Below are 11,774 nucleotides of genomic sequence, written 5' to 3'. Positions count from 1 at the left end.
ATATTTTTATATAAATATATATATAATTTTAAATATTTATTAAATATAATATAAATATATATTTATTATATTATAATATAATATATAATATAAATATTTTATTTTTTAAAATTTAATATATATATATATATTTATATAATTATAAAATTTATTATATATATTTTAATATATTATTATTTAATGTATATATATATTTTATATAATTAATATTTTTTATATATTATATATATATATATTATATAGTATAAATATATTATATTTTTATATATATATATTTTAAAATTATATTTTATTTAATATATAGATAAAAAATTTTTAATTTTATTATATTTATATATATATATATGTATAAATATATATTAGATATATATTATATATGATAAATATTATTCTATTATTTTATTTATATATTATTTATATATATATATTTTTATATAGATAATATATATATTTTAAAAAATATATTTTATTATTTTTTTTAATTTTTTATTTATTTATTTATGTATATATTATATATATATTTTATTAAGTTTTATTTTTATGTTTTGATTATATATTTATTTAAGTTATATATTATATATATTATATTATATATAATTTTATTTTATATATTTATATATATCATAATATATATATTTAAATATAAATTATAATAATTTTTAAATAGAAATTTTATAAAATATATTATTATATATATAATATATATAAAATAATGAATAATATATATAGTAATAATATGATAATATTTTAAAATTTGTTTATTTTTTTTTATTTGTTATTATTTTAAAATTTTTTGTTTTTTTTTTTAATTATATTTTTTTTTAAAATTTTTTTAAATATTTATTTTATGTTTAAATTTTAATTTTAAATATATGTTTTTTTTGGTTTTATAAAATTTTTATATTATATTATATTTTATGTTATATTATATATAATTTTTTATTTTTAAATTTTAATATATTTTTTTTTTTTTTTTTTTTTTTTTTTTTTTTTTTTTTTTTTTTTTTTAACGGGGGTTTTCATTTGGGCCGCCGGGGCCCAAAAGCATGAATTTAAAATTGTAGTTTTAATGTTTTTGGATGCTTTGGAGTTTTTTACGTGGTGGGCCCCCATTTCCTTTCCAGGGAGAGGGGCCCCCTTTCCCTTTTTTAGGTAATCATTCTCTCTATTTATCCAGGTTTGGGAACCCAGCATTGATTTGGTTTCGGTTGCCCACCCAGGGGGAAAAATAGGCAATCGAGGGGGAATTTTCCTTTCCCCAAAGGGAAACCCTAAACACATCTGGGTTTTCGATCCCCCCAAAAAATTTATTGAAAATAAAAAGCGCTGCTCACATATGCGGGAGGGCGATGCTTGTGTGCAGGGGATGCACTCACGCACAAAAATGCGGCGCCCGGAATATGCATATATATATTATATATAATTTATATAATAAAATATATTTTTTTTAATTATATATATATTTTAAAATATATATAATACATAACATACATACTTAACTACTTTACATATATATATATACATATATATATTAAAAATAAAATATATCTATATATATATATAATATTTTTTAATTTTATATATAATAAAATATATTTTATATACTATATATATATTTTATATATATTTATATATAATTTTCTGTTTATATATTTTATAAATATATATATATAATACATAACAACATAAATATATAAAATACATATACAACATACTAATATATATATACTATGATATTATACTTATATTTAATATAATAATATATATATATATATAATTATACCCTATAATAAAAATTTATATTTATATATATATATGGAATATATAATTAATATATATATATATATATTTTATTTATATATATATATTTTATATATGTATATGTAGATGTAAAATGTAATATATGTTTTATATAAAATATATATTTAGTATAATATTATATATATATATATATATATATATATATTATATATAATATATATTCCCACCGATAAAAATTTATTTCTCATGTAATTTCTCTGTTGTATGTATTTCTGAGGGAAGACGATTCGAAACCGGTAAAATAAAATCTCTTGTTTTTGTAAAATTTTCCCATTCTCATTCATCCCCTATTACATTAATATATATAGGGATATATATATTAAGGGAATGTTTATATAAGATTATATTTTTTTATTTTGTATATAAAATTTTGTATATTATTTTTATTATTATAGTTATTTTATATGTATATATAATTATATTATATATATATTAATATAAAATTATTATATATATAATTTAATAAAATTATATTTATATAAAATTTATAAAATTATAGATCTATCTTTTAAAATAAAATATATATTTTTTATAAAAATTAATATATATATATATTAATATATGTATATAATTGGATATCTTTTATTATTTTATAATATATTTTATATATATAATATATAATATGTATATAATAGTATATATATATGTATATATATATGTATATATAATGTAAAATATTGATTATATATAAAATATATTATATATAAAATATATTTTAAAAAATTTTTTTTTAATATTAATAAAATGTATATATATGTATATATATAGGTATATATATATATATTTTATTTTAATATATAATTATATATATTTAAAATATAAAAATATATAGGTTGTATATAAAATATTTTCATATATATTTATAAAATTATTATTTTATATAAAATATATATATATTAATATATTAAAATTTTTATATATAAATATATATATATTATGTTGTGTGGGGTGTGTGGGTGTGTTTTGTGTGTGTGTGGGGTTGTTTTGTGTTGTGGTGGTTTTGTGGGGTGTGTATAATGAAATTTTGGGAGAGATATGAAAAATTGATAGTCAAAAAAGGGGGTTCATTTAAATTTTTTGTATCAGTTTTAAAAAGAAGCTATACCTCCAGTTTATTATGAGTTAAAAACCCCTTTTTTCCCCAAAAGGGTTTTTTTCAAATTTTTGCAGATTTTAAATTTGATCAGGAGATGTCCCCTTTAGATGGTTCTACTGTGCAGAAAATTTTCAAAAGTTTCATTTCCCGGGCCCAAAAGGTTTTACAGGGCGAAAAAATACCCTTAAAACTGGAGGAGAGGGGCCTAGGGGTGAGGGGTTTCCTGGGGCGAAGAAATTTTGGTTTTTGCTTTTAAATTTTGTTGTTATTATTATTATTAGTTATGTTTATTGTTATAATTATTGTTGTTGTTATTATTATAGTTATTGTTATTGTTATTAATATTAATACTAGCAGCATAATTTTAAGACCTCCATAATGCGTTATTGGGCTACGTCCTGTAGGTTGGAAACCATGGCTGCAGATGTGATATGGTAGCTGAAGATTTGCTTTTGTGTCATATGATATAATATAGTGTCAGATGATATGATACGGTGTCAGATGACATGACTTGGTGTCAGGTGATCTGATATGGTGTCAGATGACATGACATGGTGTCAGGTGATATGATATGGTGTCACATTCTTGGCTGCTAAAGGACAGAATGCAAAGCAAGCACTTGTGGTCCTTATATCCTTTAGGTACTCAAAAGAAAACTTGCATGGTTCATGGAAGGAAATTTATATTGGGTGCTTTCTTGCCAAAGTGCACCTCCTATAAAGTGAACAGCACCATAGTATAGTGAGAGACAGAAGGATCAGCTATTGTCAGACAAAATATTTCATGCCTTTACAGTTTATGCACTACTTTTAAACCAATTTCCTAAGGTGAAAAAAAGGTGCAAATGAGAGTGAACATATTCACAGTACAGCAGACATATGGGACATTGGGATCATGTCTTCGTCAGAAATACGAAGCAGTTAATTATCATTCATACCCTTTTCTTCATTTTTCACAATGGACTCTCTTCAATTTCCTGATATAATTTTCTTCATTCTAGCACAAACAAGTTGATTGAAGAGTTACTAGAACATCCGCATACCGTGTACAGTGGCTTTGACCCCACTGCAGACTCACTACACGTCGGAAACTTGTTAGTGGTGGTGTCGTTACTTCACTGTCAACGAGCAGGACATAACGTAATTGCTCTCGTAAGTAAAGGCATTATATAGTTTTACTTCACTTATTGGTTCATTTGGAGAAGTAATAGGCTGTGGTTCCAAAGGGTAAAATTAGCAATAACATACATACCGTCCACAAATTTCCAGGTTATTCCATTCAGAGCAAAAGATTAAGTTTGCAATACACATACAATAAGGCATTACAAGCCAGAGCTTTCAATACCACAGGTAGGCGGGGCAACAGCGCAGGTCGGAGACCCCAGTGGGAGGAGTAAAGAGAGACCGCTGCTGGAGCCGAAGGTGATCGAGAGCAACTCCAAAGCATTGCCGAAAAAACCCTTCAGAGAATATTCAAGAATCATCAGCAGGTGTTTGGGAGAGAGGAAGTGAAGAAAATTTGGCACCCTCAGGTATGGAAGTAATTTTAGTTATGGTGTTTATTATTATTATTGTTGATATTGGTAATATTTTAGTAATAATAATAATAATAATAATAGTTATTGTGATGTTTTTATTATTTATTATTGTTAATATTATTATTATTATAATATTAATATTATTATTAATTCTTAAACAGTTGCCTTTCCCAAAATATGTGTGCATACAAGTAGAAACAAAGCAGTAATAGTAAAGATAAATAAATAGTTAAGTTGATATTATTTATATTAGAGACATCAAGAGTAGGGCAATTGGAGATGAAAAAATTTCTTAAAAAAAAGAAAAAGAAAAAAGGTACAAATACAGATTTGAATATTGTCTCACTCCAGCTCTTACACCCTCACCTAAGGCAAAATTCTAAGTGAGTTTGCAGACCTGTGGACATTTCCTCATTTTCTGTAATTTTCATCCCAAATTGTAGAAGTGTGTCTAAGGCCATAAATATTATATCAGTGGTACAGAACACCATCTCATTCTCATTCATTTTTTGCCTGACACATTTCCCTTCTTAAAAATAATTGTAAACAAGTCCACACACATGAGAAAAATGTCTCATTCTCTCTCATTCTTACCCTTGCACCCCTTTGCTAGATGTCAAACTTAAACCGCGCGCTGTAAAGACTTCGTTACGAATAAGAAGAAAGCATCATATCTCTCCCTTTTATGACTTCCCTCCACACCCCATGCAGAATTGTGAATAACTATGACTGGTACAAGAAGCTGAATGTCGTGGACTTCCTGAGAGTGGCGGGTCGCAGCTTCCGTATGGGCACGATGCTCTCCCGCTCCAGTGTGCAGTCGCGGCTCAACTCGGAAGACGGAATGAGCTTGACGGAATTTACCTATCAGGTCTGTAAGGGGGAATCCTCTCTTCGCTTTTTTCTTCCATTTTCTCCTTCTCTTCTACTTCTTTTCTTCTCCTTCTCCTTTATTTTCTTGTTCTTCTTCTCCTTCCATTTCTTTGTTGTTAGTCATAGTCATTGTTTCAGTTCCTTTGTCTCCATTTCTTCAGATTATTCTCCATCATTTTCTTCTTCTATTTCTTCCTTTTTCATCCTTTTCGTATTTATCTTCTTCCTCCACTACCTCCTCCTCCTTATTTTATAGATCCATTGTATTGATAAATTTAATGTTATACTGAAATCTATTTTTTTCTTCTTTATTAATGTGACATTTTCTTCCCTTTTTTAGGCCCTGCAAGCGTATGATTGGCTTCACCTGTACGATAAATATAATTGTACGATTCAGGTGAGCAAACTGATGCTGTTGTGTTGTATTTGTACTGTATTTGCATATAAATGTGAGGGTATCATTTCTGCTCTTATTGTATTTCTTGTTTTTATTGTGATTATTGGTGTTGCTGTTAATTTTGTTATTGTTATGATTGTTATTTTCATGACTATTGCTGCTATTAGTATTGCTATTGTGGTTGGTAAACAAGCTTCTCTTTTATGAAAATCCTACACAGTGTAGGTAAGCAACAGCTTTCAATGGGTCACCTTGTGCTTTTAGGTGCACCCTCATAACCATTATTATTATTATTATTATTATTGTTATTATTATTATTATTATTATTATTATTATTATTATTATTATTATTATTGATATTGTTATTGTTATCATTTCTTGTTATAATGTTGTTATTGTTATTTTTATTATAATTGTTATTGATATTATTATATTTATGGTGATGATGATGATGATGATGACGATGGTGGTTATTATTATTATTATTATTATTATTATTATTATTATTATTATTATTATTATTATTATATTACTGTTGTTATTTTTTGAATTATTTTATTATTTATTATTATTATTATTATTATTATTATTATTATTATTATTATAGTTATAATTATTATCCCACTAGTTGAGAAATACTGGATTATGATAATGATATATCAATAACAATTACACTATTATTAGAAAAGGCATTTATGTATTCTTCATATCGTTTTTGCTCTCTCATGATGTATCAGTCTCTCACTTCTGTTCTATTTCTCAGATTGGAGGAAACGACCAGATGGGTAACATTGCCTCGGGACACGAACTGATCAGCAGATTACGCAATAAACAAGTCACGGGTAGGTACTGGAATCCAGAGGAAGCGAAAAGGAGAAAATAATGTATATTAAAGATTGTGAAGATAATCAAGTGGAATGAACAATCGGAGAAGTAAAGATAAAATCGATATGAAGGCGAAAAAGACGATTTAGGGAATATGAGGGGGTTGTATGTGATTATTAGGTTCAGGAATAGAAGAATAACTAAGGGAATGGGAGAGAAAAGGAGCAAAAGAGATGAGAGAATAGCAGATGATAATTGCTTTTTCCGATGATGACAGTAATAAGAGGAGTGATTAATGGGAGGAAGTGAAGGGAAAAGAGATCTACAAAGAAGATGAGGGAAGGTGACAAAAGAGGAATGAGAAGAATAAGAAATAAACATGGTTGAAGGAGAAATAAGAAGAGGGAATTTCAGCCAATGATTTTTTATGAGTGATGATAACAGCCAGAATGGGAGAAGGGTGAAAAGGAAGAGGAAACGAGATGTGAAAGAGAAATTTAGGATTGGTCTAGCAAAGGTCTGAGCTTCGTAGGCACACAGGATGGGACATTTGCTTTCTTCGTGGTAATATTTTATTTCATTTTATTTATTTTATATCATATGTATGCATTTTTTAATTTTTTTTTTTATCTTTTTCTTTTATTGTTATTATTATTATTATTGTTATTGTTATTATTATTGCTATTGTTATTGTTTTTATTATTATTTATATTATTAATATTATTGTTAATATTATTATTATCATTATTATTATTATTATTATTGACATTATTATTATTATTATGATGATGATGATGGTGATGCACTAGTAAACCATTATTTCAGCTTTTCGATATTTATGATGTGGATTATTTATAAGCCTTTTCGAAGACGTCACCTTTTCCCGCGTTTCCCCCAGCATGCAGAAGGATGCAAGAATGTTGCAACTTTCATCCTCGAATCGTCGTTCATTGATAACAGTGATGATAAGAACAGAGGAGGATGGGAAAGGATAGGTAAAGAAAAATGGAATAAAGATTGAGAAGGGAAGGAGATAGAAAGAGGCAATAAAGGGAGAGGGTAAAGAAATGGGAAAGGAATGGTTGAAGATGAGATAGAATATGAGGAAAGAGAAGTTTATTGTATGAATGATAGGGAAGGGAAAGAAAAAAAAAATGATGAAGAAAATCATTTTAACTGAAACAGGAAAGTCATTTTTTATTCTTGGTATATTTGATGTTTATTCATTATTTTTCCTGACCTTAGTATATTGTTGTAGTCAGTGTTATTGTAGTAGTCAGTATTATTATTATTATTATTATTGTTATTATTATTATTGTTATTATTATTATTGTTATTGTTATTATTATTGTTATTGTTATTATTTTTTTATTATTGTTATTGTTATTGTTATTGCTGTTGGTGGTTTTTAATTGTTATGATAATGATGTTAATAATGATTATTATTATTATTATTATTATTATCAAATATTATTATTTTAATTACAGTAGCAGAAGCAGCAGTAGCTATAGTGTGTATTTTAGATCACATTGACAAATCTTTGCTCTCTTACTAAAGCGATGTATATTTAACAAATTGCTTGAAGGCATTTATTATTTGATTATTATTATTATTTTTTTTTTTTTTTTTTTATCTGTTTTAGTTTTATGTATTTTATATTTTCTTTCTTTTGATCTGATATGTTTTAATCCCATTTCTATTTCAGGTCTTACTGTGCCGATCATCACAACGGAAGCTGGAAACAAATTTGGAAAATCAGCTGGAAATGCCATTTGGCTCGACAGAAACAAGACTTCGCCCTTCGACTTCTATCAGTTCTTTTTCCGCGTGAAGGATTCCGAGGTCGGTGGAATTTTTTTTTTTTTTTCCTTCCATTAAGATAATTTTGATGGAATGCTTGTTTTTTTTTTTTTTTTTTTTTCGTTCAGATAATTTTGATGGAATGCCTTTTTTTTTCTTTCTTTCTTTTTGAAATAGTTGTTTGTGTGTGTGTTTGTGTGCGTGTTAGCGTATGTATGTTTTATGATTTTAGATAGAACTCTGCCATTTTTCCAGCCTGCAAAAGATTCCATAATGAAAAACAAATTCCATTGTGTATTTGCAGAATAAGTTGCTTCTTGTTTTAGTCAAGGAGAGATGTTAAAACTTGCTATCATCATGAGAAATACTTTTATACCCCGTTGTTGAGGTTTCAATTCTATAACATATTTTTTTTCTCTCGCAGGTGGAGAAGTTCCTTATGCTGTTCACATTCCTTCACGTAAAGGACATTAACAAGATCATGGCAAAGCATTGGGTAAGAATTTGTGTTTAATTTGGTGCTTTGTCAGTGTGTCATGTTCTTTGTTCTTATATCTTCTCTTTCTTCTTCATCTTTTTCTTCTTTTCCTTCTGTTTTTACTCTCTTCTTCTTCTTTGATTTCTTCTTTCTGTCTTCCTCTGCTTCTTCTGCTTTTTCTTTTTCTTTTCCTTTTCCTTTTTCTTTTCCATTTCCTTTTCCTTTTCCTTTCCTTTTCCTTCTTTGTCTTCTTCTTTTACTTCTGCTTCCTTTATTTTATTTTATTTTTTCCTTCGTCTACTTCTTTTATTTCTTTTTTTCCTTCCTCTACTTCTTCCTCTTCTTTTTCTTCCTTATCATCTTCTTCCTCTTCTTTTTTTTCCTTGTCATCTTCTTCATCTTCTTCTTAAGTAGTAGTAGTACATAGTAATAGCCCAGGTATGCATTTGTTCTTGTTTTAGCCCAGTGGCGTCGGGCTTGGTGTGTACGTACATGCCATGCCCACTGCGAGTTTACTTGTTTAATTGTTTAAATTGTTTTTCCACATAGATGTCTACATTTGTACTAAGTCACCAATGAGCCCATTTAGAGTACTGCCTGTCTTGCCTGTTTACCCTTTTCCTTGATTTATGAAAATATTTGACGTTATCTTATTTTGCTGTTACTAATGTTTACAACATTATAGTATGTATAATGTCTATAATAAAAATAACACCATTGATATTCGTAGCATTAGTAAAAAACACGTCTTTCCCACCAATTCAAGGAAAGGTGAAATAAGATAGGGTCATAAGGTCTACTAATTGATTCCTTTGTGGCTAAGCACTAGCAGAGCCAGCTATGTGCTGAGACATTTCACACACACACACACACACACACACACACACACACACACAACACACACACACACACACACACACACACACACACACACACACACACACACACACAAAAAAAAAAAAAAAAAAAGAGCTCAGTATTGTCCTGGTGGTATTGGGTTAATAATGATATGATTTTGATAATATAAGATTATATAATTACCTTTTTATCAGTGTATTCATGATTATTCAGTGTAAGCATTAACTTTTTTGTTTATTTAATTCTTCTTTTCCTTTTGTATTACCCTTACAATTTATCTGTCGGTAAACATTTTCTACCTCTCCAGGAGAAGCCAGAAGCCCGCCATGCACAGAAGAAACTAGCGGAGAAAGTTACTCTATTAGTGCACGGATGTAAGTAAATGCAATGATGATAACAGAAACAAATTCTTTTCAGATCCTTGTATTATTTTATTCATTTATTTATTTATTTATTTATTTATTTGATTATTGCTTTCCTACAGCTTTGCTTGATGTTATGTTATAAGGAAAGGAAAGTTCAAAGCTTCATATCTATGTAGGATGGGAAAAATGAGTTTGTTTGGTCTATTTGGATGCCTACGTATTTCAGTTTTGGACTGTTGTGAAATGCATGTTCTTCACAGGGATTGTTTCGAGTGTTTTTTGTTGTTGGATGAATTATTGCTATGTTTCACTCAGGGAGCACACATGCCTGAGAACAAATTTTGCTGTATTTCATCCTGTAAGGGTTATGCTCCTGGGAAATGGAGAGCAAGGACGGAGATATAGTTAATGCAGAGATTGAAGGGAAAATTTTGTTTTTTTTTCACTTATCTATTTTTTTTAAAAAGCAGAATGAAATTGCATTGTATAAGATAGTGTAAAGAGCAAATGCTGGTTGAAGGTAGCGAGTGATATTTAAAGCCATTATTTTGGATGTGTTTAGGTCAGAGAGTGTTATAGAATAGATTTTGTTTCCTCTGCAGGAAGACCACTGGTAATTGTTTTAATTTTCACATAGATAAGGATGGAGGATATGATACATACTGACATTGAAGTCAGCACAGATTTTTGTTGATGTTATGAATAATATGGATATACCTGTTAGCTTAATTATATATATCATGAAAGTTGCTTATTTTTAACCAGTATACATTATTATTATTATTTATTATTTATTTATTATTATTTTTTTTTATGCATATTCTAAAATTCAGCAGGAAATGTAATTTACTCTCTGCAATAATTAAATTTGATTGACGGCATCTTGTCAACAACCGCAGACGAAGGCCTAGAGTCAGCCCGACGGACGACTGAGGCTCTCTATGGAGGACGGCCAGATGCCCTGGCGCAGATGACCTCTGAGGAGCTGGCGGTGGTGTTCCAGTCGGCCGCCTCGGCTAAGCTGGTCCTCGAGCCGGGCACCTCGGTTCTCAAGATGGCAATGGATGCGGGATGCTATAATGACGAAAGTACGTTGTATTTTCTCTGATTTTTGTCTCCATTTTGTCTCGAATCCTCTTTTTCTTTTTTTTCTTTCTTTTTTTCTTTCTTTCTTTCTTTCTTTCATCCTTTCTTATGCCCGGTTAAACTTTGATGTGCACTACATGGGGATTTATTCTGTAGTTTGGTGGTTACATGTGGAATTGGGTATTGAAAAATCCAGTTCATTTGTTCCATCTGACGATGAGATTTTGTTGCATTGTCATTATAATTATCAAAGACTCATATTCTGTATATTAGAATTTCCTATAAGAAACCGAAGTTAAATGAATATGAGTAAAAGACATAAATGATAATGTGAATGAATTTTGACCCAAAAGAGTTAAAGTGATTTTCATTCTTGAACAGGTTTTTTAAATTCTTTAAAACACCAATACCACTTTGCATGATATTCAAGCAGTAATCCAGAAAGACTTTTCTATACATATAATGAGATGTATCATTAAGAAAAAATAAATGTTATTCTGGCTGAGAATCCAGTGCCTTAAAACATTTGTTGTAGCTACTTATGTTTTACAATTTTAAATGAATGTAAAATTTGTAGATCGGATTGTTAATTTTATATATAATATATATATAAAATAAAAATATGATATATAAAATA

The 11,774-nt window shown here is 27.9% G+C and overlaps 1 protein-coding gene across 1 annotated transcript in view; it reads right to left on the bottom strand.

Annotated features, from left to right (window-relative positions):
* The window catches only part of LOC119568145 (tyrosine--tRNA ligase, mitochondrial-like), a gene marked incomplete in the record, with an annotated part of 46,202 nt that overhangs the window by 2,454 nt on the left and 31,974 nt on the right, over positions 1-11,774 (bottom strand).

The sequence above is a fragment of the Penaeus monodon genome, chromosome 43 (genome assembly GCF_015228065.2).
Source record: "Penaeus monodon isolate SGIC_2016 chromosome 43, NSTDA_Pmon_1, whole genome shotgun sequence".
Lineage (NCBI taxonomy): Eukaryota > Metazoa > Arthropoda > Malacostraca > Decapoda > Penaeidae > Penaeus > Penaeus monodon.
The sequence above is the reverse complement of the archived record's forward strand: the minus strand, read 5'-3'. Positions and strand labels throughout refer to the sequence as shown.